Genomic DNA, 8,848 nt, shown 5'->3' with positions numbered 1-8,848 from the left:
ACATTCATCACATATAACATAATTTCACCATCAATTTCAAATAACATAAACTTACACTTCACACTTCATCATACACATTTACATTTTCTATACAACAAAATTCATCTGACAAATCAACAAATCAATAAAACATATAATTTTATATTTTATAACATTATATATATATATATATATATATATATATATATATATATATATATATATATTTACTAACTACATTTATTTATTTAAATAAACACCTTTTCAAAGCCTCCTTGTTTTTTTTTAAGATTTTTAATTTGAGTGAAAATTATTTCACTCAAGTAAAATTGTCCTTACTTGAGCTAAAACTAATTAATATTAAACCTCTCTCAAGTGGAGAATTTTCAGTAGAGGAAAATCACTTCAGATTAAGCTCCTTTTCTACACTGCATTTTAGCTTTAGCAATCAAAATAAGCGCTTTAAAGAAAAATGCAAAAACTAGAGACTTCTAATCATGTATAGGAATTGATCCAACCAGAAATATGTTTTAACTTTAAAAATAAAATAAAAAGTCCTATAATTTTTAACTTTATAAGGATTAAATTGGTTCAAACTTATTGCATTTAACATCCAAATCTACAAATACATATTATGCAAGAAACGTATACTAAACATTTTTGCATTTCTAAGTTCTAATTGACATTCTAAAACTTGTAACTATTTCTACCAAACTAAAACATTTTCACCCACCACATTAGTTTCTAGTGAGAAACACACAAGTTCCCATAACTTCCATAGTTACAAATCACCATCAAAATCTTGTAATTCTTGTCATCATGTATTTTTACATCTTAAAATAGATCAATTTAGAAAATTCACATCAATCTAATTCTTACACACACAAAAAAAAAAAAAACATAGTCATGACCAAATTACATCCATATAGTCCAAGCCTTCTACCCTAAGTGCTATCAAACTATGACTAGCTTCCTTCACTTAAAATTTCTTATTTTAACATAGAAACCTCAAATCTACCTACATAAAATCCTAATCATCAAATTAAAGTATGCTAAGACTTTAGATGGATAGATTTTATCTTGTTCAACAAACTATACATACAAACACACACCCCTATATATGGAATCATTCACACGCAACCAATCCAAGAAAAAAAAGGACAAAAAAATTACTTCTAAACAAAATTATGATTGGTAGGTTATGATTTTCTCTCTACAAACTTCACTATTATGAGTTCAAATATTGAAAAAGATGAATAGATCACTCAAAAACTTAAAGAGAAAATAGAAAAATTATAATAAAGTGATGGTAATTTTTATAAAGGAAGTATAAGTAGTTAAATTTTTCTATTTAAATTTTTTTAATTTAATTAATAAAATATTAATGCTTTATCTCATTCAAAGAACTTTTATTATCATACAAATTTATATACAAAAATTAAACATTTTCTTTAAAGAATAAAACTTGAAATTTCCTAGGTATTATTTACATTAGATGCTTTAACATTAATTTTTTTTTCAAGAATAGAACAATATGTTTTTAATGAAAGTTATGTAATATTTGGGAAAATGTATGTGTCATTACTTAACTGAAAATGGTGGCAAAAGTATAACTTTATCTAAAATTTCACCCTTTTTCTAATTTTTCTATATTGAGAGTTACTTCTTTTATTTAAGTTATCCTACAACACGACGGCATATAAAATGCATTGATTATTTTGTGAAGAGAAATTTTAACAATATACTCCTTTTAGCAATTCTCTTTTAATTAGCAAATATATTAGACATCACAAAATTATATAAATCTTACTCTTTATATATGAACACCACTCATAATTTGGTAGTTTTTACTAGAAAACAATTGTTTTAATCTATTAAAGAAAATATATTATTAATACTTATTAAAAAACAAGCAATAATTAACATTTATCTTCTCTCTTTTTTTTTTCAATTGTCATCCATGTCAATAAGTTGTTTTCATATACCAACATCCAAAATTTGTATCGATGTGATATGTAACTAACTACATATACCTACGTAGGTATGACTTCATCAAAATGTACTCAAATCAGAAAAAAAAAATTGAATATGGCGTTTCCAACCTGGCTTAAGTTACCTAAGCAGGAAAGTACTTTTGTTGTTTTAGATAATTGTATTAAAAAAAGTTGTCGCATATATAACTTTAATGTAAAAATCTTTGCAATATCAATCAACTAAAAACCTTAAACAAAAATCGACAAACTTCCCATATATAATAATTCATAAATTCAATAATAAGCAATTAATTATATTTAAGCAACACTTAATATAATAACTCCATGAAATGAGTCACATGTCTCTAAAAACAATAAATAAAAGGAGTCATATCAAGTAAAAAAACATTGTAAATTAAGATGTCCTATTTTATAATAGACACATAACTCTTGTTGGGCACAGCAATTAATGGTACATGTCCACCCAATTAAACAGTTGCATGGCCCCTAAATTTCAATGAAAGGTTCAAATAACAGTGGAAACTGATGAATGAGTTATAGTGTGTTTAACCAAACCCACGTGAAACTTGAAATTTTGCTCCCTTAAATCACCAAATGTTTTAATATTAATTAACAACCATTGACTTAGGGTTTTGTCTTTGAAAATGACCCTCAGCAATGGTCTCAAATGGTCACATGGCTTCAAAGATGGGTTTGAAATCAAGACATGACATTAGACAGCTTAACCACCCAACAAAGTTGTATCATTTTCAGGAACCAATTAACTTCTTCAATTTTTTTTTTTCCTTTCAACTCTTTACTACAAAGTTAGTACAAATATATCTCTCCAATAAATAAATAAATAGAAACTAAAGTCTTTGTTCTGAAAATTAAAAGAATTTTGTTTGATAGAACCATTTAAAAATAATTTAGACAAAACACATCCCAATAAAAGCTTCATTATTTAACTCAATAATCAATATCATAATAACATTGTTAGTGTTTGAAAAAAAAAAATTCTAGAATCAACAGTGGCTACTTTGGAACACGTCATCTTGTCTTTTATTTGAAACGGGAACTATAGTGTATACATGAATTTAGAAATTATTGGGACAATCAATGCAACGATAACAAATGAAAAATTATTTAATGTGGAAAGATCTAAAATGTGACTGGGTAGAGTTAGATTGTATATATATTTTTAAATGGATAATAAATTTGATTTGATGGAAAAAGGATCTTATATTTCTCTTTATAACTTATTATGAGAAATTGAGTTAACAGATGCTAAATCTCCTCTAATTCTAAAATAAATTTGATTTTTTTTTTAATTTTAAAAAAATTATATTTATGTTTTCTCTAATTTTAAATGGTGATTATTTTTTTATGCTTTAATAAATAATATTTAGGTTTAATTACTCGGATGATACCACTGTAGTACAGTTGTGTCAAGCTGGTACCCGCTTTTAAAAGAATGTCAATTGCATCCCAACTTTTGAAAAAGTGTTTCAATTAGGTCCCTTACAAAAAGAGTTGATTAACGTCGTTAACAACGTGCCACGTGTCAGTATGTGTTTTTTTTTTTAATTTTTTTAAAAATTTTTTAAAAATTTTTTCAATTTTTTTAAATATTTAAAAAAAAATAAAAATGTCACGTGTCAGGTCCCTGTGACATGGGGCATTGTCAGTGCCACATGTCAATGTCACCATCAGATGTCATTGTATTTATCTCGATTTAGTCCCCATATATGTCTTTTTGTTTCAATTTAGTATGTGTATCTCATTCAATTATGTCCCAATTTTTTAAATAATTAAAATATTTTTGTAATCCATTTTTTATAAGATTAAAACAAATTAAGTATAAATATTTTTACAATATTAAGTACTAATATTTATATTATTTCTCTCAATTTCAAACCAAATTTATTATTTGTATAAATGTTTTATTAATATTTTTTATTAAAAATGACTTTTTAACATATTACTTTATTAATTAATTTTTTATTAAGTACTCATGTTTTGTTTATTATTATTTTTTTTCCAAAATAGAAAAATATTGTCTTTTACAAATTTTAAACCAAAATTTATATTTGTATGAATGTTATACTAATTTTTTTTTTATTAAAAATGACTTAATAAAATAACTTTTCCACTAAATTTTAATATAAATATCAAATACTTAATTTTTGTAAAAATATTTATACTTAATTAGTTTTAATCTTATAAAAAATGTATTACAAAAATATTTTAATTATTAAAAAAAATTAGGTCAAAATTGAATCAGATACATAAGTAGGTACTAAATTGAAACAAAAAGACATATATTGGGACTAAATTGAAATCAACACAATGACATATGATAGTGACACTAACATGTGGCATTGCAATGCCACGTGGTATTGACAATGCCATATGTCACACACAGGGACCTGACACGTGGCTTTTTTTTTCAAAATAAATAAATAAATAAATAACCACAAACTGACACGTGGCACATCATTAACGACGTTAGTCAACTCCGTCTGAAAGGGACTTAATTGAAGCATTTTTTCTAAAGTTGTGATGCAATTAACACTTTTTTAAAAGCGGGTACCAGATTGATACACCTGTACCAAGGTGCCTTGTGACATCCCATTTAAATAGATTAAATCTACTAAATTAAACATCGCATGATTATAGTAATAAAAGAGCAATCAGAGGAACAAGGTGCATAAAGATTCACTATTACAGTCATCCAAGAAGGGTACTGGAAATTACTAGGGCATACAAACCATAATGCTATAAGCTAAACATGAATCTAAAAGTTAACTGTTTTGCAAAAGAAGTTGTTCATACAACATGGGATTACAAAGGCATTAGAGCCTTAAAACTACTCCTAAGAGCCACACACAACAGGCCATCTAAATTGCACTGCTGCCACAACCATGTCTACCTTGAACATTTCCTCCATCTGCTCCCACCAACAAGGTGATCATTGCAAAAGAGAAAACAAAACAAGAACATACACGAAAATGAAAGGGTAAGCTAGTGAAAGATGAATTTAACATATTATAGCAAAAAAATACTTAAACCAGTTCTCAAGCATGCATCAAAGTAGGCACCAATTCATGTTAGGACAACCAAGCAAGACACTATGACTCAATTATCCGGATACATATACTAAGATCGGATTCACTGGACGCTTGCACTTGTGGTGGCCTTTATTTATCTGCAGAGCCATTGCCAATGGGTTTTACCCTACCACACACAAGGTTAGCCTTTAAGCGTCTAAGGTCATTATCCTGCCAGAGACTAGGGCCTCCCGCTACTCTCACCACTTGGGTCAGTTTGCTCTGCATGAGACTCACTGACCCTTTAGAGTTTCGGGATGCGATCCTTACTTGAATCCTTATCTTAATATATACACTACACACCACCATGAGATCTCTCCACGAGACTCATGGAATTACGCCTCTCTCACACCAATTTCATGTTTCATATACCATTACCAGCACTTTCATCTCATACATCCAATTCTCATTGCACCAAACCCTTATTCAACAATTCCATGCCATAACTCATACCAAACGTACCCATCCCAGAGCATATAGATCAAACAACCATGCATTTTCAAGACATACGGCCAAGCCATGGATAAATTCAAGAAAACCAAATCAATCCTGCCCCATTCTTGCTTGGGCTAAACGCCTTCGCTTAAGCTACAGCAACTGTCTCGCTTAAGCTAGGCGTTGTCGCCTGAGTGAGTCTTGCAACAGTGGCCCTTTGCGAGCTCTCGCTTGGGTGAGACTAGCTCGTCTGAGCGAGACCACCACTCGCCCAAAACCAAAGTTCCTCGCCTAGACGAGGACGCAAGCAAAGAGCACAACTGGTTTCCTTGAGTGCTCGCTTGGGCGAGCCATTCTCGCTTGAGCGAGACAATGCGTCACTCAAAACAAGAACTCTTCGCCTGAGCGAGATGCTCAAGTAGAAACAGGGCGAGCTTCTGGTACTCTCGCCTAGGCGAGACGAGCTCTCTTGGCGAGAATGACAATTCTCGCCGCTGTTAACGTACATGCAGCAGAGAAACAGCCCAAGCCAACATCCAATAATGCATACAAACCAGTTTCATCCGATTAAACATATTATTCAAGCATCTAAACATGGAACAAACCAAAAGCATACAAAATTAACTTTAAACTGTTAAAATATAGCTTCCCCTACCTTTTTAGACGCTAGCACAAGGAATGGTAACCCACTAAAGTAATAGGGCACTGGAGCAAGCTACGGAGCTGAAAACCAACATACAAGGAATTGAGAATAAGGTACTAGGGGAACCAAAAATAGAACTAGAGCCCTTACACTGGAAAAAAGGGAAGAATGAAGTTGAGATTCAACTTACCCGAGAGTACAAAGCAGATTGGAGCTAGCTGGTAAGGAGAAGGACTTATGCCCTAACAGAGCCCTTTTTGGAGACAAGGGTGTGTGAGGGAGGGGAACAGCTTTCTGAAAATGAGACAAGGGAAAAGTGTGAAGGCTTGGCAGGGTATTGGGGTCCTACAGGGGGCTAGCCTTGGGGCTACGAAAAGGCCAGGCCCAAACACATAAGGCTGGAAATGGGGCTTACAGTATCTCCCCAACAACAAAAAATTTTCGTCCTCGAAAAATGACTTACCAGAAAAGATGTGGATATGACTTCCTCATGTCCTCCTTTAGCTCCCAAGTTGAGTCACTTGTCCTCCGGTCCCAGATGACCTTTACAAGACTGTTGGCTCTTCCCTTCCGTTCCTTAACTTGGCGGTTCTCCAAAGCCACTAGTTATACCTCTACTCTGAGATCCTTCCTGACTTGCACATCTTCCGCTTCCAACACATGTGACGGGTCAAACACATACTTGTGCACTTGGAGACATGGAAAACTGGGTGGAGATTAGCCAACTTGGGTGGCAATGCAATCTCATAAGTTATCGGCCATATCCTTCTCAAGATCTGATATGGACCCAAGAACTTAGGAGACAACTTCCTCGAGCGGATAGCCCTCCCCACACCAGTGGTTCGGGTCACCCTCAAGAACACATGTTCCGCAGCCTCAAACTCCAGGGGTCTTCTCCTTCAGTCTGCATAAGCTTTATGTCAACTCTGTGATGCCTGTAGTCTATCTCTCACCAATTGCACCTTCTCCGTGGTTTGCTACAACAACTATGGCCCTACCAAAAATAATTCACCTTCCTGGTATCAACATAAAGGAGTCATACACCTCCTCCCATACAAAGACTCATAAGGCGTCATCCCTATGCTCGCCTAATAGTTGTTGTTGTAGGTAAACTCCAGCAATGGCAATACCTCATCCCAACTACCGAGATGATCTAATATGCATGTCCTCAGCAAGTCCTCCAAGGACTGAATCACCCTCTCAGACTGCCCATCCGTCTGAGGATGATAGGCAGAGCTCAACCTCAAACTACTACCCAAAGCATCTTGCAACATCTGCCAAAACCTCAAAGTGAACCGGGGGTCTCTGTCAAACACTATGCTACTGGGCACCCCATGAAGTCTCACTATCTCCAGGATGTAGAGTTGGGCCAACTTGGCCATAGACATTCTGAGATTCACTGCCAAGAAGTGAGCACTCTTGGTCAACCGATCTACCACCACCCATATAACATCATGTCCTCTCACGGTGTGAGGCAAGTGGGTAACAAAATTCATAACTATGCTATCCCACTTCCACACCGGAATTTCCAAGGGCTAGAGCGTTTCACCAGGTTTCTGATGCTCCACCTTCGCCTTTTGACAAGTCAAGCAAGCGGATACAAACTGTGCAACCTCCTTCTTCATTCTTTGCCACCAAAAGTTTTCCTTGAGGTCTTGGTACATCTTAGTCATGCCAGGGTGCAGACTAAAACAACTTTTGTGACCCTCCTCAAGAACCAACCTCCTCAACTCAGCATCATCTGGTACACAAACCCTACCCCTGAACCTCAACACACCATCTCCTCCCAAGGCAAACTCATTGGCCTGATCTGATCCAGTAACTCTTTCACCTTCTGTAGACTAGCATCCACTGCTTGCCTTTCCTTAATCAAGCTCAGTAAGTCACTAGATATAATTAAGGTGCTACATCTAATGAATTTCGATTCCAACTCAACCTGAAGCTTCATGTCTCTGAAACTCTCAAGTAACTCCAACTCCTTAATCATCAAGTGTGCCACATGCACCGTTTTCCTACTCAATGCATCTGCCACCACGTTCGCCTTCCCCGAGTGATAAAGGAGTTCAAAGTCATAGTCCTTTAGGAACTCTATCCACCGCCTCTGCCTCATATTCAACTCTTTTTGATCAAAGAGGTATTTCAGAATCTTGTGGTCATTAAACACACGGAACTGTGCCCCATACAGATAGTGCCTCCAAATCTTCAAAGCAAAGACCACTGCCGCTAGTTCTAGATCATGAGTGGGGTAGTTCTTCTCATGAACTGTCAACTGCCTAGAAGCATAGGCCACCACCTTCCTTTCTTGCATCAAGACGCAACCAAGACCCTAATGAGAGGCATCACAATAAACCTCAAAGGGTTTACTCACATCCGGAATGATCAAAACTGAAGCACTCGTCAACCTCTGCTTAAGCTCCCTAAAGCTCTCATCACACCTATCAGTCCATGCAAAAGGTTGGTCCTTCCTGGTTAGCTGTGTCAGGGGTGCTACTATCTTGGAGAAGCCCTCTATAAATCTCCTGTAGTAGCCAGCTAAACCCACGAAACTCTTGATCTTGGTCACAGACTTGGGACTTTTCCATTGTATCACAGCCTCCACCTTAGCTGGATCTACAACTATACCCTGTGTTGATATCATGTGCCCCAAGAACTGCACTTCCCTCATCCAGAAGTCACACTTTGACAACTTAGCAAACAATTGTTTCTCC

The sequence above is a fragment of the Vigna unguiculata genome, chromosome 4, assembly GCF_004118075.2.
Source record: "Vigna unguiculata cultivar IT97K-499-35 chromosome 4, ASM411807v1, whole genome shotgun sequence".
Taxonomy (NCBI): domain Eukaryota; kingdom Viridiplantae; phylum Streptophyta; class Magnoliopsida; order Fabales; family Fabaceae; genus Vigna; species Vigna unguiculata.
This window is presented reverse-complemented; position numbering follows the sequence as displayed.